General features: G+C 63.1%; 4 non-coding genes across 4 annotated transcripts; all 4 read left to right on the top strand.

Moving 5' to 3' along the window:
* The first annotated feature begins 2,962 nt into the window (after positions 1 to 2,962).
* On the top strand, positions 2,963 to 3,081 carry LOC131867487 (5S ribosomal RNA). The gene has a single exon (XR_009366040.1). It is a non-coding gene; the product is annotated as a 5S ribosomal RNA (ribosomal RNA).
* Positions 3,082 to 8,996: 5,915 nt separating this feature from the next.
* LOC131867495 (5S ribosomal RNA) lies at positions 8,997 to 9,115 on the top strand. The gene has a single exon (XR_009366048.1). It is a non-coding gene; the product is annotated as a 5S ribosomal RNA (ribosomal RNA).
* A 5,988-nt stretch (positions 9,116 to 15,103) lies between these two features.
* Positions 15,104 to 15,222, top strand: LOC131867481 (5S ribosomal RNA). The gene has a single exon (XR_009366034.1). It is a non-coding gene; the product is annotated as a 5S ribosomal RNA (ribosomal RNA).
* A 5,915-nt stretch (positions 15,223 to 21,137) lies between these two features.
* Positions 21,138 to 21,256, top strand: LOC131867480 (5S ribosomal RNA). The gene has a single exon (XR_009366033.1). It is a non-coding gene; the product is annotated as a 5S ribosomal RNA (ribosomal RNA).
* Positions 21,257 to 21,913: the final 657 nt, after the last annotated feature.

Below are 21,913 nucleotides of genomic sequence, written 5' to 3'. Positions count from 1 at the left end.
ATGCGGGGTCTTTGAGGTTGGCGCAGTGCGCACAACCAGGGGAGTCAACCCACCGAATGCAACACCTCCCCTATATAAGCTATTTGTCTGATTCTCATACATGCGTAGACTGCAGCAATGATTAGGACATCCACCCCAACTTTTGACTTCTTAAACAAGACAGGGTCTTTGAAGTTGGTGCAGTGCACACAACCAGGGGAGTCGACCCATCAAACGCAACACCTCCCCTATATAAAGCTATTTGTCCGATTCTCATACGTGTAGTCTGCAGCAGCGATTAGGACATCGACCCCAACTTCCGAATTCGTTTGCATTGACCGCACCAAAGGTGCACGCCTTGGTGTGCACCTTGGAGTGCACTTTGGTGCTCACCTCGGTGCACACTTTGGTGTGCACCTCGGTGTGCACCAAAGGTGCGCACCTTGGAGCGCACCAAAGGTGTACACTTTGGAGCGCACCACATAGGGTCTTTGAGAGGTTGGCGCAGTGCGCACACCAAGGTGGGTGTTGAGGTGCGTGCCGAGGTGGGTGGGTGCTAGGGTGCGCTCCATGGTGGGTGCCAGGGTGGGTGCGTGCTAGGGTGGATTCCAAAGAGGGTCATAGGGTGGGTGCCAAGGTGGGTTGGTGATATAGTGGGTTCAAAGGTGGGTACTAGGGTGGGTTCCAAGGTGGGTCACAAGTTGGGTGCCAGGATGCGTGGGTGTTAGGTTGGGTGCCAAGGTGGGCTCCTGCGTGGGTGGGTGCTAGGGTGGGTTTCAAGGTGGACGCGAGGGCGGGTGCCAAGGTGGGTAACAAGTTGGGTGTTAGGATGGGTGAGTGCTAGAGTGGGTGCCAAGGTGGGTGGGTGCTAAGGTGGATGCCAAGGTGGTTCACAGGGTGGGTGGGTTCTAGGGTGAGTTCCAAGGTGGGTCACAGGTTTAGTGCTAGGGTGCGTGTCAAGGCGGGTGTCGAGGTGCCTGGGTGCTAGGGTGTGGATGCCAATGTGGGTCATAGGGTGGGTACTAGGGTGGGCTGCAATGTGGGTGCCAAGGTGGGTAACATGCTCGGTTGGTTCTAAATTGGGTGTCAGGGTGGGTGTGCACCCACCTTGCCCGAGGTGGGTGCCAAGGTGCCAGTGTGGGTGGGTGCTAAGGTGGATGCCAAGGTGGGTGAGAAGGTGGGTGATAGGTTGAGTGGTAGGATGGGTGGGTGCCAAGATGGGTCACAGGGTGGGTGCAAGGGTGGGTAGGTGCTAGGGTTGGTGTCAGGGTGGGTGGGTGCTAGGTTGGGTTCCAAGGTGGGTGCGAGGGTGAGTGTCAAGGTGGGTCACAGGTTAGGTGCTAGGATGGGTGAGTGCTAGGGTGCAAAGGTGCCAGGGTGGGTGCTAGGATGGGTCGATGCTAGGGTGAGTGGCAAGGTGGGTCCACAAGTGTCAAGGTGGGTGCCGAGGTGGGTGCCAACTTGGGTTCCAAGGTGGGTGCCAAGTGGGCGACTGCTATGGTGGATGCCAAGGTGGGTCACGGGGTGGGTGCCAAGTTGCTAGGTTGTGTTCCAAGGTGGGTGCCAACGTGGCTGCTAGGGTGCGTGGGTTAAAGGGTGTGTCACAACGTGGGTGCCAGGATGGGTGCGCACCCACACTGGCCAAGACGGGTGCAAGGTTGGGTTCCAAGCCCGGTCACAGGCTGGGTGCTAGGATGGGTGGGTGCCAAGGTGGGCACCAGGGTGGGTGCACCCACCCTGGCCAAGGTGGGTCACGGGGTGGGTCCTAGGGTGGGTAACAGGGTGGGTACTAAGGTGCGTGCCAAGGTGGGTCATGGGGTGGGTGCCAAGGTGGGCACCAGGGTGGGTGTGCACCAACCCTAGCCAGGGTAGGTCACGGGGTGGTTGTCGGGGTGGGCGTCAAGGAGCCAAGGTGGGTGGCAAGTAGCCAAGTTGCGTGCCAAGGTGGGTGTCGGGGTGGGTGCCAAGGATCCAAGGTGGGTGCCAAGGAACCAAGGTGGGTGTCTGGGTGGGTGCCGAGGTGGGAGCCAGGGTGGGTCCCAAGGTGAGTGCAAAGGTGGGTGCCAGGGTCAAGGTGAGTGCCAATGTGGGTTCCAAGGTGCCAGGGTCAGGGTGAGTGCCAATGTGGGTTCAAAGGTGCTAAGTTGGGTGCGAGGTTGGGTGCGAGGGTGGGTGGGTGCCAAGGTGTGCTAGGTGGAAGCCCGGGTGGGTCGGCATCCCATGGGTGTCGAGTTGGGTGCCTGATGGGTGCTTCTTGTCAAGTTTTAGTCGTCGGGACTCATTTCGAGCCTTAGAGGTCGTTTCTTGTCCGGTTGCCCTGTCTTCGACCTGGGAACCCAATTTTGGTCCTCGGGTCCCATTTTTTTTTGTCTCGCATCCCACTTTTGGCCTGTGGCCTTTTCGGGGTCGATTCTCGTTTTGGGCATCAGAGCATGTTTCTTCTCCTAAAACCCAATATTTGTTTATTAAGTCTCGGAACACATTTTTGTTCTCGTGGACCCATCATGGGTCTTGGAACGCATTTGTGGTCCTTGGGTCCCATTTTGCATCCCGAAACTTGTGTTTTGGTGCTTGATCCCTATTTTGGGTGCCCACCTTGCACCAAGTGCGCACCCGGGGCAAACCGAGCGCCTTGGTGCACCGGGGCAAGATCGAGCGTGCACCCGAGGCGCCCCGAACATGCACCAAGGTGCACTCGGCCCACATGTGAGCGCAGGTCGTTGCGCCCGAGGTGGTGTGTGGGCACCGCGTTGCAGACGGGACACTGCACGCACACGACGCCCCGTCCAGGTGCACGCACGTAGGCCGGGCCGGGTGCACACCCGACGCCCTAGCAAGGTGCGCGCACCCGGGCAGGGCTCACACTTGGCGAACGGGGCGCACTTCGCGAGGGAGGGTGTGCACCTCGACGGGGGTGGGTGGCCGGGGTGGATTCGCACGTGGGTCGCGGTTTGCTAAGTACACACTGCGACAAGCTCATAACGGGTGCGATCATACCAGCGTTAGTGCACCGGATCCCATCAGAACTCCGCAGTTAAGCGCGCTTGGGCCGGAGTAGTACTAGGATGGGTGACCTCCCGGGAAGTCCCGGTGTTGCACCCTTTCTTAGTTTTTCGCCGGGCGTCGCAATGCTATTTGAATAAACCTTTTGCCCGTTTGCGTTCTCGTCGGGGCCGGGCCGGGCCGGGGTGCGCTGCCCGCACTACCGCGCGCGCGGGGGCGACACCGAGCGCGCACCCGAGGCGCCCCGAGCACACAGGCCACGGTGCAACCCGGGCGTTGTGCGCGCACCCCGGTGCGCCCGAGGTGCTGCGCGCGCACCCAGGTGAAATCGGTGTGCACCTCGGCCAGTGCGCGCTCGGTCGAGTCGCGCACGTTGGCCAAGGTGCACGGTGATGTTTCTTACTCTAAGGTTCCGCACCAGACGCCCGGGACAGGTGAGCGAAGCTGGGCGGGGCCGGGTGCGCGGCCGGGGCAGGTGCACGCAGCTGGAGAGAGCTTTGGAGCACACCAGAGGTGCGCACCTTGGAGCACACTTCGGAGCGCACCAATGATGCGCTCCATTCAAAAGTTTCCTGAAAAGGCAAAAAAAGTTGAGATTATAGAATTTCCCACTTGAGAGATTGTAAAAAAAAAAAATTTAAAATGAAGGAAACGCGGGTGCCAAGGTGTGCGCGCCCGGGTGCGCAGCCCAGCCAAGGTGTGCGCACCAAGGCGCCCACCCTGGCGAAGGTGCACGCAAGGTGCGCACCCGAGGCAAACCGGACAATTAACCCAACTTTCGACTTCGCGCGCACCTGCGCACCTTGGAGCGCACTTCGGAGCGCTCCTTGTTGCGCACCAATCTTGGGCACCTCGGAGTGCACCATGGCGCCCACCAAGGTGCGCACCCGGGGCAAACCGAGCTCCGACTTCGTGCGCACCTTGGAGCGCACGAAAGGTGCGCACCATGGCGCCCACCAAGGTGCGCAGCCCAGCCAAGGCGTGCGCATCAAGGTGCGCACCCTGGCGAAGGTGCGCACCCGGGGCAAACCGAGCTCCGACTTCGTGCGCACCTTGGAGCGCACAAAGGGTGCGCAACCCAGCCAAGGTGTGCGCACCCCGGGCAAACCGAGCTCCGAATCGTGCGCACCTTGGAGCACACTTCGGAGCCCTCCTTGGTGCGCACCGATGTTGCGCACCTCGGAGCGCACCCGGGGAAAACAATGCAATTAACCCGACTTTCGACTTCGTGGGCACCTCGGAGCGCTCTCGGGTTCGCACCTCGGAGCACACCGAGGTGCGCACCTTTGATGCGCTGCCTTCACCAATTTCCAGAAAAGGCAAGAAAACATTGAGAAGGTGTGCGCACCGAGGTGCCCACCCTGGCGAAGGTGCACGCGAGGTGCGCACCCGGGGCAAACCGGGCTCCGACTTCGTGCACGCCATGCTGCGCACCTTGGAGGGCCATGGTGCGCACCTTGGAGCACACTTCGGAGCGCTCAATGGTGCCCAACCCAGCCAAGGTGCCCACCGCGGCGAAGGTGCACGCGAGGTGCGCACCCGGGGCAAACCGGGCTCCGACTTCGTGCACGCCGCACCTTGGAGCACACTTCGGAGCGCTCCTTGGTGCGCACCAGGGCGCGCAACCCAGCCGAGGTGCCCACCCCGGCGAAGGTGCACGCGGGGTGCGCACCCGAGGCAAACCGGGCTCCGACTTCGTGCACGCCATGGTGCCCACCGCGGCGAAGGTGCACGCGAGGTGCGCACCCGGGGCAAACCGGGCTCCGACTTCGTGCACGCCGCACCTTGGAGCACACTTCGGAGCGCTCCTTGGTGCGCACCAGGGCGCGCAACCCAGCCGAGGTGCCCACCCCGGCGAAGGTGCACGCGAGGTGCGCACCCGGGGCAAACCGGGCTCCGACTTCGTGCACGCCATGGTGCCCACCGCGGCGAAGGTGCACGCGAGGTGCGCACCCGGGGCAAACCGGGCTCCGACTTCGTGCACGCCGCACCTTGGAGCACACTTCGGAGCGCTCCTTGGTGCGCACCATGGTGCCCACCAGGGCGCGCAACCCCGCCGAAGGTGCACGCGAGGTGCGCACCCGGGGCAAACCGGGCTCCGACTTCGTGCACGCCGCACCTTGGAGCACACTTCGGAGCGCTCCTTGGTGCGCACCAGGGCGCGCAACCCCGCCGAAGGTGCACGCGAGGTGCGCACCCGGGGCAAACCGGGCTCCGACTTCGTGCACGCCATGGTGCGCACCAGGGTGCCCACCGCGGCGAAGGTGCGCACCCGGGGCAAACCGGGCTCCGACTTCGTGCACGCCGCACCTTGGAGCACACTTCGGAGCGCTCCTTGGTGCGCACCAGGGCGCGCAACCCAGCCGAGGTGCCCACCCCGGCGAAGGTGCACGCGAGGTGCGCACCCGGGGCAAACCGGGCTCCGACTTCGTGCACGCCATGGTGCCCACCGCGGCGAAGGTGCGCACCCGGGGCAAACCGGGCTAGGACTTCGTGCACGCCGCACCTTGGAGCACACTTCGGAGCGCTCCTTGGTGCGCACCATGGTGCCCACCAGGCCGCGCAACCCAGCCAAGGTGTGCGCACCAAGGTGCACGCGAGGTGCGCACCCGGGGCAAACCGGGGTCCGGCTTCGTGCACGCCGCACCTTGGAGCACACATCGGGGCGCTCCCGGGTTCGCACCGGCGTTGCGCACCGTGGTGGGCACCTCGGAGCGCACCGTGGTGGGCACCTCGGAGCACACCAAGGTGGGCAGCGAGGTGCGCACCTTTGATGCGATGCCTTCACTAATTTCCATAAAAGGCAAAAGAAAACGAGATTTTAAAATTTCCGTTTTGAAAGATAGTGAGAAAAAGGGAATGCTGGTGCCATCTTGAGCCCGCCCTGGTGCGCAGCCCAGCCAAGGTGTGCGCACCAAGGTGCCCACCCTGGCGAAGGTGCGCGCCCGGGCAATTAACCCAACTTCCAACTTCGCGCGCGCCAGGGTGGGAGCGCACCCAACAACCGGGCCTGGGAAGAGCCAATGCGAGAAACCCCACCAAACGCTCTGACAAAAAAAGAGGGGGCGCTCCAGTAACCCCGCTTCGGAGCGCACCCTGGGCAAACCCAGCCAGGGTGCCCACCCCGGCCAAGGTGCAGGCGAGGTGCGCACCCGGGGCAAACCGGGCTCCGACAACGTGCACGCCGCACCTTGGAGCACACTTCGTAGCGCTCCCGGGTGCGCACCTCAGAGCACACCAAGGTGGGCAGCGAGGTGCGCACCTTTGATGCGCTGCCTTCACTAATTTCCAGAAAAGGCAAAAAAAAGAGGAGATTTTAAAATTTCCGTTTTGAAAGATAGTGAAAAAAACGGAACGCGGGTGCCATCTTGAGCCCGCCCGGGTGCACAGCCCAGGTAAGGTGCCCACCCTGGCAAAGGTGCGCACCCGGGCAATTAACCCTACTTCCGACTTCGTGCGCGCCAGGGTGGCAACCGGGCCTGGGAAGAGCCAATGCGAGAAACCCCACCAAACGCTCCGACAAAAAAAGAGGCGGCGCTCCAATAACCCCGCTTCGGAGCGCAGCCGGGGCAAACCCAGCCAAGGTGCCCACCCCGACGAAGGTGCACGCGAGGTGCGCACCCGGGGCAAACCGGGCTCCGACAACGTGCACGCAGCACCTTGGAGCACACTTCGAAGCACTCCCGGGTGCCCACCGGCGTTGCGCACCGTGGTGGGCAGCGAGGTGCGCACCTTTGATGCGCTGCCTTCACTAATTTCCAGAAAAGGCAAAAAAAAATGAGATTTTAAAATTTCCGTTTTGAAAGATAGTGAAAAAAACGGAACGCGGGTGCCATCTTGAGCCCGCCCTGGTGCGCAGCCCAGGCAAGGCATGCGCACCAAGGTGCCCACCCGCGGTGCACGCCCGGGGCAAACCGGGCTCCGACTTCGTGCAGGCCGCACCTTGGAGCACACTTCGGAGCGCTCCTTGGTGCGCACCATGGTGCCCACCAGGGCGCACCCGGGGCAAACCGGGCTCCGACTTCGTGCACGCCGCACCTTGGAGCACACATCGGAGCGCTCCCAGGTTCGCACCAGCGTTGCGCACCTTTGATGCGCTGCCTTCACTAATTTCCAGAAAAGGCAAAAAAAAACGATATTTTAAAATTTCCGTTCTGAAAGATAGTGAAAAAAACGGAACGCGGGTGCCATCTTGAGCCCTTCCTGGTGCGCAGCCCAGGCAAGTTGTGCGCACCAAGGTGCCCACCCTGGCGGAGGTGCGCGCCCGGGGCAAACCGGGCTCCGACTTCGTGCACTGCATGGTGCCCACCAAGGCGCGCAACCCAGCCAAGGTGCCCACCGCAGCGAAGGTGCACGCGAGGTGCGCACCCGAGGTGCACACCCGGGGCAAACCGAGCTCCGACTTCGTGCACGCCGCACCTTGGAGCACACTTCAGAGCGCTCCTTGGTGCGCACCAGGGCGCGCAACCCAGCCAAGGTGCTCACCCCGGCGAAGGTGCACGCGAGGTGCGCACCCGGGGCAAGCCGGGCTCGGACTTCGTGCACGCCGCACCTTGGAGCACACATCGGAGCGCTCCCGGGTTCGCACCAGCATTGCGCACCTTTGATGCGCTGCCTTCACTAATTTCCAGAAAAGGCAAAAAAAAAAAAAAAACGAGATTTTAAAATTTCCGTTTTGAAAGATAGTGAAAAAAACGGAACGCGGGTGCCATCTTGAGCCCGCCCTGGTGTGCAGCCCAGGCAAGTTGTGCGCACCAAGGCACCCACCCTGGCCAAGGTGGGTCACGGGGTGGGTCCTAGGGTGGGTAACGGGGTGGGTACTAAGGTGCGTGCCAAGGTGGGTCATGGGGTGGGTGCCAAGGTGGGCACCAGGGTGGGTGTGCACCAACCCTAGCCAGGGTAGGTCACGGGGTGGTTGTCGGGGTGGGCGTCAAGGAGCCAAGGTGGGTGGCAAGTAGCCAAGTTGCGTGCCAAGGTGGGTGTCGGGGTGGGTGCCAAGGATCCAAGGTGGGTGCCAAGGAACCAAGGTGGGTGTCTGGGTGGGTGCCGAGGTGGGAGCCAGGGTGGGTCCCAAGGTGAGTGCAAAGGTGGGTGCCAGGGTCAAGGTGAGTGCCAATGTGGGTTCCAAGGTGCCAGGGTCAGGGTGAGTGCCAATGTGGGTTCAAAGGTGCTAAGTTGGGTGCGAGGTTGGGTGCGAGGGTGGGTGGGTGCCAAGGTGTGCTAGGTGGAAGCCCGGGTGGGTCGGCATCCCATGGGTGTCGAGTTGGGTGCCTGATGGGTGCTTCTTGTCAAGTTTTAGTCGTCGGGACTCATTTCGAGCCTTAGAGGTCGTTTCTTGTCCGGTTGCCCTGTCTTCGACCTGGGAACCCAATTTTGGTCCTCGGGTCCCATTTTTTTTTGTCTCGCATCCCACTTTTGGCCTGTGGCCTTTTCGGGGTCGATTCTCGTTTTGGGCATCAGAGCATGTTTCTTCTCCTAAAACCCAATATTTGTTTATTAAGTCTCGGAACACATTTTTGTTCTCGTGGACCCATCATGGGTCTTGGAACGCATTTGTGGTCCTTGGGTCCCATTTTGCATCCCGAAACTTGTGTTTTGGTGCTTGATCCCTATTTTGGGTGCCCACCTTGCACCAAGTGCGCACCCGGGGCAAACCGAGCGCCTTGGTGCACCGGGGCAAGATCGAGCGTGCACCCGAGGCGCCCCGAACATGCACCAAGGTGCACTCGGCCCACATGTGAGCGCAGGTCGTTGCGCCCGAGGTGGTGTGTGGGCACCGCGTTGCAGACGGGACACTGCACGCACACGACGCCCCGTCCAGGTGCACGCACGTAGGCCGGGCCGGGTGCACACCCGACGCCCTAGCAAGGTGCGCGCACCCGGGCAGGGCTCACACTTGGCGAACGGGGCGCACTTCGCGAGGGAGGGTGTGCACCTCGACGGGGGTGGGTGGCCGGGGTGGATTCGCACGTGGGTCGCGGTTTGCTAAGTACACACTGCGACAAGCTCATAACGGGTGCGATCATACCAGCGTTAGTGCACCGGATCCCATCAGAACTCTGCAGTTAAGCGCGCTTGGGCCGGAGTAGTACTGGGATGGGTGACCTCCCGGGAAGTCCCGGTGTTGCACCCTTTTTTAGTTTTTCGCCGGGCGTCGCAATGCTATTTGAATAAACCTTTTGCCCGTTTGCGTTCTCGTCGGGGCCGGGCCGGGCCGGGGTGCGCTGCCCGCACTACCGCGCGCGCGGGGGCGACACCGAGCGCGCACCCGAGGCGCCCCGAGCACACAGGCCACGGTGCAACCCGGGCGTTGTGCGCGCACCCCGGTGCGCCCGAGGTGCTGCGCGCGCACCCAGGTGAAATCGGTGTGCACCTCGGCCAGTGCGCGCTCGGTCGAGTCGCGCACGTTGGCCAAGGTGCACGGTGATGTTTCTTACTCTAAGGTTCCGCACCAGACGCCCGGGACAGGTGAGCGAAGCTGGGCGGGGCCGGGTGCGCGGCCGGGGCAGGTGCACGCAGCTGGAGAGAGCTTTGGAGCACACCAGAGGTGCGCACCTTGGAGCACACTTCGGAGCGCACCAATGATGCGCTCCATTCAAAAGTTTCCTGAAAAGGCAAAAAAAGTTGAGATTATAGAATTTCCCACTTGAGAGATTGTAAAAAAAAAAAATTTAAAATGAAGGAAACGCGGGTGCCAAGGTGTGCGCGCCCGGGTGCGCAGCCCAGCCAAGGTGTGCGCACCAAGGCGCCCACCCTGGCGAAGGTGCACGCAAGGTGCGCACCCGAGGCAAACCGGACAATTAACCCAACTTTCGACTTCGCGCGCACCTGCGCACCTTGGAGCGCACTTCGGAGCGCTCCTTGGTGCGCACCAATCTTGGGCACCTCGGAGTGCACCATGGCGCCCACCAAGGTGCGCACCCGGGGCAAACCGAGCTCCGACTTCGTGCGCACCTTGGAGCGCACGAAAGGTGCGCACCATGGCGCCCACCAAGGTGCGCAGCCCAGCCAAGGCGTGCGCATCAAGGTGCGCACCCTGGCGAAGGTGCGCACCCGGGGCAAACCGAGCTCCGACTTCGTGCGCACCTTGGAGCGCACAAAGGGTGCGCAACCCAGCCAAGGTGTGCGCACCCCGGGCAAACCGAGCTCCGAATCGTGCGCACCTTGGAGCACACTTCGGAGCCCTCCTTGGTGCGCACCGATGTTGCGCACCTCGGAGCGCACCCGGGGAAAACAATGCAATTAACCCGACTTTCGACTTCGTGGGCACCTCGGAGCGCTCTCGGGTTCGCACCTCGGAGCACACCGAGGTGCGCACCTTTGATGCGCTGCCTTCACCAATTTCCAGAAAAGGCAAGAAAACATTGAGAAGGTGTGCGCACCGAGGTGCCCACCCTGGCGAAGGTGCACGCGAGGTGCGCACCCGGGGCAAACCGGGCTCCGACTTCGTGCACGCCATGCTGCGCACCTTGGAGGGCCATGGTGCGCACCTTGGAGCACACTTCGGAGCGCTCAATGGTGCCCAACCCAGCCAAGGTGCCCACCGCGGCGAAGGTGCACGCGAGGTGCGCACCCGGGGTAAACCGGGCTCCGACTTCGTGCACGCCGCACCTTGGAGCACACTTCGGAGCGCTCCTTGGTGCGCACCAGGGCGCGCAACCCAGCCGAGGTGCCCACCCCGGCGAAGGTGCACGCGGGGTGCGCACCCGGGGCAAACCGGGCTCCGACTTCGTGCACGCCATGGTGCCCACCGCGGCGAAGGTGCACGCGAGGTGCGCACCCGGGGCAAACCGGGCTCCGACTTCGTGCACGCCGCACCTTGGAGCACACTTCGGAGCGCTCCTTGGTGCGCACCAGGGCGCGCAACCCAGCCGAGGTGCCCACCCCAGCGAAGGTGCACGCGAGGTGCGCACCCGGGGCAAACCGGGCTCCGACTTCGTGCACGCCATGGTGCCCACCGCGGCGAAGGTGCACGCGAGGTGCGCACCCGGGGCAAACCGGGCTCCGACTTCGTGCACGCCATGGTGCCCACCGCGGCGAAGGTGCACGCGAGGTGCGCACCCGGGGCAAACCGGGCTCCGACTTCGTGCACGCCGCACCTTGGAGCACACTTCGGAGCGCTCCTTGGTGCGCACCATGGTGCCCACCAGGGCGCGCAACCCCGCCGAAGGTGCACGCGAGGTGCGCACCCGGGGCAAACCGGGCTCCGACTTCGTGCACGCCGCACCTTGGAGCACACTTCGGAGCGCTCCTTGGTGCGCACCAGGGCGCGCAACCCCGCCGAAGGTGCACGCGAGGTGCGCACCCGGGGCAAACCGGGCTCCGACTTCGTGCACGCCATGGTGCGCACCAGGGTGCCCACCGCGGCGAAGGTGCGCACCCGGGGCAAACCGGGCTCCGACTTCGTGCACGCCGCACCTTGGAGCACACTTCGGAGCGCTCCTTGGTGCGCACCAGGGCGCGCAACCCAGCCGAGGTGCCCACCCCGGCGAAGGTGCACGCGAGGTGCGCACCCGGGGCAAACCGGGCTCCGACTTCGTGCACGCCATGGTGCCCACCGCGGCGAAGGTGCGCACCCGGGGCAAACCGGGCTAGGACTTCGTGCACGCCGCACCTTGGAGCACACTTCGGAGCGCTCCTTGGTGCGCACCATGGTGCCCACCAGGCCGCGCAACCCAGCCAAGGTGTGCGCACCAAGGTGCACGCGAGGTGCGCACCCGGGGCAAACCGGGGTCCGGCTTCGTGCACGCCGCACCTTGGAGCACACATCGGGGCGCTCCCGGGTTCGCACCGGCGTTGCGCACCGTGGTGGGCACCTCGGAGCGCACCGTGGTGGGCACCTCGGAGCACACCAAGGTGGGCAGCGAGGTGCGCACCTTTGATGCGATGCCTTCACTAATTTCCATAAAAGGCAAAAGAAAACGAGATTTTAAAATTTCCGTTTTGAAAGATAGTGAGAAAAAGGGAATGCTGGTGCCATCTTGAGCCCGCCCTGGTGCGCAGCCCAGCCAAGGTGTGCGCACCAAGGTGCCCACCCTGGCGAAGGTGCGCGCCCGGGCAATTAACCCAACTTCCAACTTCGCGCGCGCCAGGGTGGGAGCGCACCCAACAACCGGGCCTGGGAAGAGCCAATGCGAGAAACCCCACCAAACGCTCTGACAAAAAAAGAGGGGGCGCTCCAGTAACCCCGCTTCGGAGCGCACCCTGGGCAAACCCAGCCAGGGTGCCCACCCCGGCCAAGGTGCAGGCGAGGTGCGCACCCGGGGCAAACCGGGCTCCGACAACGTGCACGCCGCACCTTGGAGCACACTTCGTAGCGCTCCCGGGTGCGCACCTCAGAGCACACCAAGGTGGGCAGCGAGGTGCGCACCTTTGATGCGCTGCCTTCACTAATTTCCAGAAAAGGCAAAAAAAAGAGGAGATTTTAAAATTTCCGTTTTGAAAGATAGTGAAAAAAACGGAACGCGGGTGCCATCTTGAGCCCGCCCGGGTGCACAGCCCAGGTAAGGTGCCCACCCTGGCAAAGGTGCGCACCCGGGCAATTAACCCTACTTCCGACTTCGTGCGCGCCAGGGTGGCAACCGGGCCTGGGAAGAGCCAATGCGAGAAACCCCACCAAACGCTCCGACAAAAAAAGAGGCGGCGCTCCAATAACCCCGCTTCGGAGCGCAGCCGGGGCAAACCCAGCCAAGGTGCCCACCCCGACGAAGGTGCACGCGAGGTGCGCACCCGGGGCAAACCGGGCTCCGACAACGTGCACGCAGCACCTTGGAGCACACTTCGAAGCACTCCCGGGTGCCCACCGGCGTTGCGCACCGTGGTGGGCAGCGAGGTGCGCACCTTTGATGCGCTGCCTTCACTAATTTCCAGAAAAGGCAAAAAAAAATGAGATTTTAAAATTTCCGTTTTGAAAGATAGTGAAAAAAACGGAACGCGGGTGCCATCTTGAGCCCGCCCTGGTGCGCAGCCCAGGCAAGGCATGCGCACCAAGGTGCCCACCCGCGGTGCACACCCGGGGCAAACCGGGCTCCGACTTCGTGCAGGCCGCACCTTGGAGCACACTTCGGAGCGCTCCTTGGTGCGCACCATGGTGCCCACCAGGGCGCACCCGGGGCAAACCGGGCTCCGACTTCGTGCACGCCGCACCTTGGAGCACACATCGGAGCGCTCCCAGGTTCGCACCAGCGTTGCGCACCTTTGATGCGCTGCCTTCACTAATTTCCAGAAAAGGCAAAAAAAAACGATATTTTAAAATTTCCGTTCTGAAAGATAGTGAAAAAAACGGAACGCGGGTGCCATCTTGAGCCCTTCCTGGTGCGCAGCCCAGGCAAGTTGTGCGCACCAAGGTGCCCACCCTGGCGGAGGTGCGCGCCCGGGGCAAACCGGGCTCCGACTTCGTGCACTGCATGGTGCCCACCAAGGCGCGCAACCCAGCCAAGGTGCCCACCGCAGCGAAGGTGCACGCGAGGTGCGCACCCGAGGTGCACACCCGGGGCAAACCGAGCTCCGACTTCGTGCACGCCGCACCTTGGAGCACACTTCAGAGCGCTCCTTGGTGCGCACCAGGGCGCGCAACCCAGCCAAGGTGCTCACCCCGGCGAAGGTGCACGCGAGGTGCGCACCCGGGGCAAGCCGGGCTCGGACTTCGTGCACGCCGCACCTTGGAGCACACATCGGAGCGCTCCCGGGTTCGCACCAGCATTGCGCACCTTTGATGCGCTGCCTTCACTAATTTCCAGAAAAGGCAAAAAAAAAAAAAAACGAGATTTTAAAATTTCCGTTTTGAAAGATAGTGAAAAAAACGGAACGCGGGTGCCATCTTGAGCCCGCCCTGGTGTGCAGCCCAGGCAAGTTGTGCGCACCAAGGCACCCACCCTGGCCAAGGTGGGTCACGGGGTGGGTCCTAGGGTGGGTAACGGGGTGGGTACTAAGGTGCGTGCCAAGGTGGGTCATGGGGTGGGTGCCAAGGTGGGCACCAGGGTGGGTGTGCACCAACCCTAGCCAGGGTAGGTCACGGGGTGGTTGTCGGGGTGGGCGTCAAGGAGCCAAGGTGGGTGGCAAGTAGCCAAGTTGCGTGCCAAGGTGGGTGTCGGGGTGGGTGCCAAGGATCCAAGGTGGGTGCCAAGGAACCAAGGTGGGTGTCTGGGTGGGTGCCGAGGTGGGAGCCAGGGTGGGTCCCAAGGTGAGTGCAAAGGTGGGTGCCAGGGTCAAGGTGAGTGCCAATGTGGGTTCCAAGGTGCCAGGGTCAGGGTGAGTGCCAATGTGGGTTCAAAGGTGCTAAGTTGGGTGCGAGGTTGGGTGCGAGGGTGGGTGGGTGCCAAGGTGTGCTAGGTGGAAGCCCGGGTGGGTCGGCATCCCATGGGTGTCGAGTTGGGTGCCTGATGGGTGCTTCTTGTCAAGTTTTAGTCGTCGGGACTCATTTCGAGCCTTAGAGGTCGTTTCTTGTCCGGTTGCCCTGTCTTCGACCTGGGAACCCAATTTTGGTCCTCGGGTCCCATTTTTTTTTGTCTCGCATCCCACTTTTGGCCTGTGGCCTTTTCGGGGTCGATTCTCGTTTTGGGCATCAGAGCATGTTTCTTCTCCTAAAACCCAATATTTGTTTATTAAGTCTCGGAACACATTTTTGTTCTCGTGGACCCATCATGGGTCTTGGAACGCATTTGTGGTCCTTGGGTCCCATTTTGCATCCCGAAACTTGTGTTTTGGTGCTTGATCCCTATTTTGGGTGCCCACCTTGCACCAAGTGCGCACCCGGGGCAAACCGAGCGCCTTGGTGCACCGGGGCAAGATCGAGCGTGCACCCGAGGCGCCCCGAACATGCACCAAGGTGCACTCGGCCCACATGTGAGCGCAGGTCGTTGCGCCCGAGGTGGTGTGTGGGCACCGCGTTGCAGACGGGACACTGCACGCACACGACGCCCCGTCCAGGTGCACGCACGTAGGCCGGGCCGGGTGCACACCCGACGCCCTAGCAAGGTGCGCGCACCCGGGCAGGGCTCACACTTGGCGAACGGGGCGCACTTCGCGAGGGAGGGTGTGCACCTCGACGGGGGTGGGTGGCCGGGGTGGATTCGCACGTGGGTCGCGGTTTGCTAAGTACACACTGCGACAAGCTCATAACGGGTGCGATCATACCAGCGTTAGTGCACCGGATCCCATCAGAACTCCGCAGTTAAGCGCGCTTGGGCCGGAGTAGTACTGGGATGGGTGACCTCCCGGGAAGTCCCGGTGTTGCACCCTTTCTTAGTTTTTCGCCGGGCGTCGCAATGCTATTTGAATAAACCTTTTGCCCGTTTGCGTTCTCGTCGGGGCCGGGCCGGGCCGGGGTGCGCTGCCCGCACTACCGCGCGCGCGGGGGCGACACCGAGCGCGCACCCGAGGCGCCCCGAGCACACAGGCCACGGTGCAACCCGGGCGTTGTGCGCGCACCCCGGTGCGCCCGAGGTGCTGCGCGCGCACCCAGGTGAAATCGGTGTGCACCTCGGCCAGTGCGCGCTCGGTCGAGTCGCGCACGTTGGCCAAGGTGCACGGTGATGTTTCTTACTCTAAGGTTCCGCACCAGACGCCCGGGACAGGTGAGCGAAGCTGGGCGGGGCCGGGTGCGCGGTCGGGGCAGGTGCACGCAGCTGGAGAGAGCTTTGGAGCACACCAGAGGTGCGCACCTTGGAGCACACTTCGGAGCGCACCAATGATGCGCTCCATTCAAAAGTTTCCTGAAAAGGCAAAAAAAGTTGAGATTATAGAATTTCCCACTTGAGAGATTGTAAAAAAAAAAAATTTAAAATGAAGGAAACGCGGGTGCCAAGGTGTGCGCGCCCGGGTGCGCAGCCCAGCCAAGGTGTGCGCACCAAGGCGCCCACCCTGGCGAAGGTGCACGCAAGGTGCGCACCCGAGGCAAACCGGACAATTAACCCAACTTTCGACTTCGCGCGCACCTGCGCACCTTGGAGCGCACTTCGGAGCGCTCCTTGGTGCGCACCAATCTTGGGCACCTCGGAGTGCACCATGGCGCCCACCAAGGTGCGCACCCGGGGCAAACCGAGCTCCGACTTCGTGCGCACCTTGGAGCGCACGAAAGGTGCGCACCATGGCGCCCACCAAGGTGCGCAGCCCAGCCAAGGCGTGCGCATCAAGGTGCGCACCCTGGCGAAGGTGCGCACCCGGGGCAAACCGAGCTCCGACTTCGTGCGCACCTTGGAGCGCACAAAGGGTGCGCAACCCAGCCAAGGTGTGCGCACCCCGGGCAAACCGAGCTCCGAATCGTGCGCACCTTGGAGCACACTTCGGAGCCCTCCTTGGTGCGCACCGATGTTGCGCACCTCGGAGCGCACCCGGGGAAAACAATGCAATTAACCCGACTTTCGACTTCGTGGGCACCTCGGAGCGCTCTCGGGTTCGCACCTCGGAGCACACCGAGGTGCGCACCTTTGATGCGCTGCCTTCACCAATTTCCAGAAAAGGCAAGAAAACATTGAGAAGGTGTGCGCACCGAGGTGCCCACCCTGGCGAAGGTGCACGCGAGGTGCGCACCCGGGGCAAACCGGGCTCCGACTTCGTGCACGCCATGCTGCGCACCTTGGAGGGCCATGGTGCGCACCTTGGAGCACACTTCGGAGCGCTCAATGGTGCCCAACCCAGCCAAGGTGCCCACCGCGGCGAAGGTGCACGCGAGGTGCGCACCCGGGGCAAACCGGGCTCCGACTTCGTGCACGCCGCACCTTGGAGCACACTTCGGAGCGCTCCTTGGTGCGCACCAGGGCGCGCAACCCAGCCGAGGTGCCCACCCCGGCGAAGGTGCACGCGGGGTGCGCACCCGGGGCAAACCGGGCTCCGACTTCGTGCACGCCATGGTGCCCACCGCGGCGAAGGTGCACGCGAGGTGCGCACCCGGGGCAAACCGGGCTCCGACTTCGTGCACGCCGCACCTTGGAGCACACTTCGGAGCGCTCCTTGGTGCGCACCAGGGCGCGCAACCCAGCCGAGGTGCCCACCCCGGCGAAGGTGCACGCGAGGTGCGCACCCGGGGCAAACCGGGCTCCGACTTCGTGCACGCCATGGTGCCCACCGCGGCGAAGGTGCACGCGAGGTGCGCACCCGGGGCAAACCGGGCTCCGACTTCGTGCACGCCGCACCTTGGAGCACACTTCGGAGCGCTCCTTGGTGCGCACCATGGTGCCCACCAGGGCGCGCAACCCCGCCGAAGGTGCACGCGAGGTGCGCACCCGGGGCAAACCGGGCTCCGACTTCGTGCACGCCGCACCTTGGAGCACACTTCGGAGCGCTCCTTGGTGCGCACCAGGGCGCGCAACCCCGCCGAAGGTGCACGCGAGGTGCGCACCCGGGGCAAACCGGGCTCCGACTTCGTGCACGCCATGGTGCGCACCAGGGTGCCCACCGCGGCGAAGGTGCGCACCCGGGGCAAACCGGGCTCTGACTTCGTGCACGCCGCACCTTGGAGCACACTTCGGAGCGCTCCTTGGTGCGCACCAGGGCGCGCAACCCAGCCGAGGTGCCCACCCCGGCGAAGGTGCACGCGAGGTGCGCACCCGGGGCAAACCGGGCTCCGACTTCGTGCACGCCATGGTGCCCACCGCGGCGAAGGTGCGCACCCGGGGCAAACCGGGCTAGGACTTCGTGCACGCCGCACCTTGGAGCACACTTCGGAGCGCTCCTTGGTGCGCACCATGGTGCCCACCAGGCCGCGCAACCCAGCCAAGGTGTGCGCACCAAGGTGCACGCGAGGTGCGCACCCGGGGCAAACCGGGGTCCGGCTTCGTGCACGCCGCACCTTGGAGCACACATCGGGGCGCTCCCGGGTTCGCACCGGCGTTGCGCACCGTGGTGGGCACCTCGGAGCGCACCGTGGTGGGCACCTCGGAGCACACCAAGGTGGGCAGCGAGGTGCGCACCTTTGATGCGATGCCTTCACTAATTTCCATAAAAGGCAAAAAAAAACGAGATTTTAAAATTTCCGTTTTGAAAGATAGTGAGAAAAAGGGAATGCTGGTGCCATCTTGAGCCCGCCCTGGTGCGCAGCCCAGCCAAGGTGTGCGCACCAAGGTGCCCACCCTGGCGAAGGTGCGCGCCCGGGCAATTAACCCAACTTCCAACTTCGCGCGCGCCAGGGTGGGAGCGCACCCAACAACCGGGCCTGGGAAGAGCCAATGCGAGAAACCCCACCAAACGCTCTGACAAAAAAAGAGGGGGCGCTCCAGTAACCCCGCTTCGGAGCGCACCCTGGGCAAACCCAGCCAGGGTGCCCACCCCGGCCAAGGTGCAGGCGAGGTGCGCACCCGGGGCAAACCGGGCTCCGACAACGTGCACGCCGCACCTTGGAGCACACTTCGTAGCGCTCCCGGGTGCGCACCTCAGAGCACACCAAGGTGGGCAGCGAGGTGCGCACCTTTGATGCGCTGCCTTCACTAATTTCCAGAAAAGGCAAAAAAAAGAGGAGATTTTAAAATTTCCGTTTTGAAAGATAGTGAAAAAAACGGAACGCGGGTGCCATCTTGAGCCCGCCCTGGTGCACAGCCCAGGTAAGGTGCCCACCCTGGCAAAGGTGCGCACCCGGGCAATTAACCCTACTTCCGACTTCGTGCGCGCCAGGGTGGCAACCGGGCCTGGGAAGAGCCAATGCGAGAAACCCCACCAAACGCTCCGACAAAAAAAGAGGCGGCGCTCCAATAACCCCGCTTCGGAGCGCAGCCGGGGCAAACCCAGCCAAGGTGCCCACCCCGACGAAGGTGCACGCGAGGTGCGCACCCGGGGCAAACCGGGCTCCGACAACGTGCACGCAGCACCTTGGAGCACACTTCGAAGCACTCCCGGGTGCCCACCGGCGTTGCGCACCGTGGTGGGCAGCGAGGTGCGCACCTTTGATGCGCTGCCTTCACTAATTTCCAGAAAAGGCAAAAAAAAATGAGATTTTAAAATTTCCGTTTTGAAAGATAGTGAAAAAAACGGAACGCGGGTGCCATCTTGAGCCCGCCCTGGTGCGCAGCCCAGGCAAGGCATGCGCACCAAGGTGCCCACCCGCGGTGCACGCCCGGGGCAAACCGGGCTCCGACTTCGTGCAGGCCGCACCTTGGAGCACACTTCGGAGCGCTCCTTGGTGCGCACCATGGTGCCCACCAGGGCGCACCCGGGGCAAACCGGGCTCCGACTTCGTGCACGCCGCACCTTGGAGCACACATCGGAGCGCTCCCAGGTTCGCACCAGCGTTGCGCACCTTTGATGCGCTGCCTTCACTAATTTCCAGAAAAGGCAAAAAAAAACGATATTTTAAAATTTCCGTTCTGAAAGATAGTGAAAAAAACGGAACGCGGGTGCCATCTTGAGCCCTTCCTGGTGCGCAGCCCAGGCAAGTTGTGCGCACCAAGGTGCCCACCCTGGCGGAGGTGCGCGCCCGGGGCAAACCGGGCTCCGACTTCGTGCACTGCATGGTGCCCACCAAGGCGCGCAACCCAGCCAAGGTGCCCACCGCAGCGAAGGTGCACGCGAGGTGCGCACCCGAGGTGCACACCCGGGGCAAACCGAGCTCCGACTTCGTGCACGCCGCACCTTGGAGCACACTTCAGAGCGCTCCTTGGTGCGCACCAGGGCGCGCAACCCAGCCAAGGTGCTCACCCCGGCGAAGGTGCACGCGAGGTGCGCACCCGGGGCAAGCCGGGCTCGGACTTCGTGCACGCCGCACCTTGGAGCACACATCGGAGCGCTCCCGGGTTCGCACCAGCATTGCGCACCTTTGATGCGCTGCCTTCACTAATTTCCAGAAAAGGCAAAAAAAAAAAAAAAACGAGATTTTAAAATTTCCGTTTTGAAAGATAGTGAAAAAAACGGAACGCGGGTGCCATCTTGAGCCCGCCCTGGTGTGCAGCCCAGGCAAGTTGTGCGCACCAAGGCACCCACCCTGGCCAAGGTGGGTCACGGGGTGGGTCCTAGGGTGGGTAACGGGGTGGGTACTAAGGTGCGTGCCAAGGTGGGTCATGGGGTGGGTGCCAAGGTGGGCACCAGGGTGGGTGTGCACCAACCCTAGCCAGGGTAGGTCACGGGGTGGTTGTCGGGGTGGGCGTCAAGGAGCCAAGGTGGGTGGCAAGTAGCCAAGTTGCGTGCCAAGGTGGGTGTCGGGGTGGGTGCCAAGGATCCAAGGTGGGTGCCAAGGAACCAAGGTGGGTGTCTGGGTGGGTGCCGAGGTGGGAGCCAGGGTGGGTCCCAAGGTGAGTGCAAAGGTGGGTGCCAGGGTCAAGGTGAGTGCCAATGTGGGTTCCAAGGTGCCAGGGTCAGGGTGAGTGCCAATGTGGGTTCAAAGGTGCTAAGTTGGGTGCGAGGTTGGGTGCGAGGGTGGGTGGGTGCCAAGGTGTGCTAGGTGGAAGCCCGGGTGGGTCGGCATCCCATGGGTGTCGAGTTGGGTGCCTGATGGGTGCTTCTTGTCAAGTTTTAGTCGTCGGGACTCATTTCGAGCCTTAGAGGTCGTTTCTTGTCCGGTTGCCCTGTCTTCGACCTGGGAACCCAATTTTGGTCCTCGGGTCCCATTTTTTTTTGTCTCGCATCCCACTTTTGGCCTGTGGCCTTTTCGGGGTCGATTCTCGTTTTGGGCATCAGAGCATGTTTCTTCTCCTAAAACCCAATATTTGTTTATTAAGTCTCGGAACACATTTTTGTTCTCGTGGACCCATCATGGGTCTTGGAACGCATTTGTGGTCCTTGGGTCCCATTTTGCATCCCGAAACTTGTGTTTTGGTGCTTGATCCCTATTTTGGGTGCCCACCTTGCACCAAGTGCGCACCCGGGGCAAACCGAGCGCCTTGGTGCACCGGGGCAAGATCGAGCGTGCACCCGAGGCGCCCCGAACATGCACCAAGGTGCACTCGGCCCACATGTGAGCGCAGGTCGTTGCGCCCGAGGTGGTGTGTGGGCACCGCGTTGCAGACGGGACACTGCACGCACACGACGCCCCGTCCAGGTGCACGCACGTAGGCCGGGCCGGGTGCACACCCGACGCCCTAGCAAGGTGCGCGCACCCGGGCAGGGCTCACACTTGGCGAACGGGGCGCACTTCGCGAGGGAGGGTGTGCACCTCGACGGGGGTGGGTGGCCGGGGTGGATTCGCACGTGGGTCGCGGTTTGCTAAGTACACACTGCGACAAGCTCATAACGGGTGCGATCATACCAGCGTTAGTGCACCGGATCCCATCAGAACTCCGCAGTTAAGCGCGCTTGGGCCGGAGTAGTACTGGGATGGGTGACCTCCCGGGAAGTCCCGGTGTTGCACCCTTTTTTAGTTTTTCGCCGGGCGTCGCAATGCTATTTGAATAAACCTTTTGCCCGTTTGCGTTCTCGTCGGGGCCGGGCCGGGCCGGGGTGCGCTGCCCGCACTACCGCGCGCGCGGGGGCGACACCGAGCGCGCACCCGAGGCGCCCCGAGCACACAGGCCACGGTGCAACCTGGGCGTTGTGCGCGCACCCCGGTGCGCCCGAGGTGCTGCGCGCGCACCCAGGTGAAATCGGTGTGCACCTCGGCCAGTGCGCGCTCGGTCGAGTCGCGCACGTTGGCCAAGGTGCACGGTGATGTTTCTTACTCTAAGGTTCCGCACCAGACGCCCGGGACAGGTGAGCGAAGCTGGGCGGGGCCGGGTGCGCGGCCGGGGCAGGTGCACGCAGCTAGAGAGAGCTTTGGAGCACACCAGAGGTGCGCACCTTGGAGCACACTTCGGAGCGCACCAATGATGCGCTCCATTCAAAAGTTTCCTGAAAAGGCAAAAAAAGTTGAGATTATAGAATTTCCCACTTGAGAGATTGTAAAAAAAAAAAATTTAAAATGAAGGAAACGCGGGTGCCAAGGTGTGCGCGCCCGGGTGCGCAGCCCAGCCAAGGTGTGCGCACCAAGGCGCCCACCCTGGCGAAGGTGCACGCAAGGTGCGCACCCGAGGCA

The sequence above is a fragment of the Cryptomeria japonica genome, unplaced genomic scaffold (genome assembly GCF_030272615.1).
Source record: "Cryptomeria japonica unplaced genomic scaffold, Sugi_1.0 HiC_scaffold_173, whole genome shotgun sequence".
Classification (NCBI taxonomy): Eukaryota; Viridiplantae; Streptophyta; class Pinopsida; order Cupressales; family Cupressaceae; genus Cryptomeria; species Cryptomeria japonica.
This window is presented reverse-complemented; position numbering and strand designations above follow the sequence as displayed.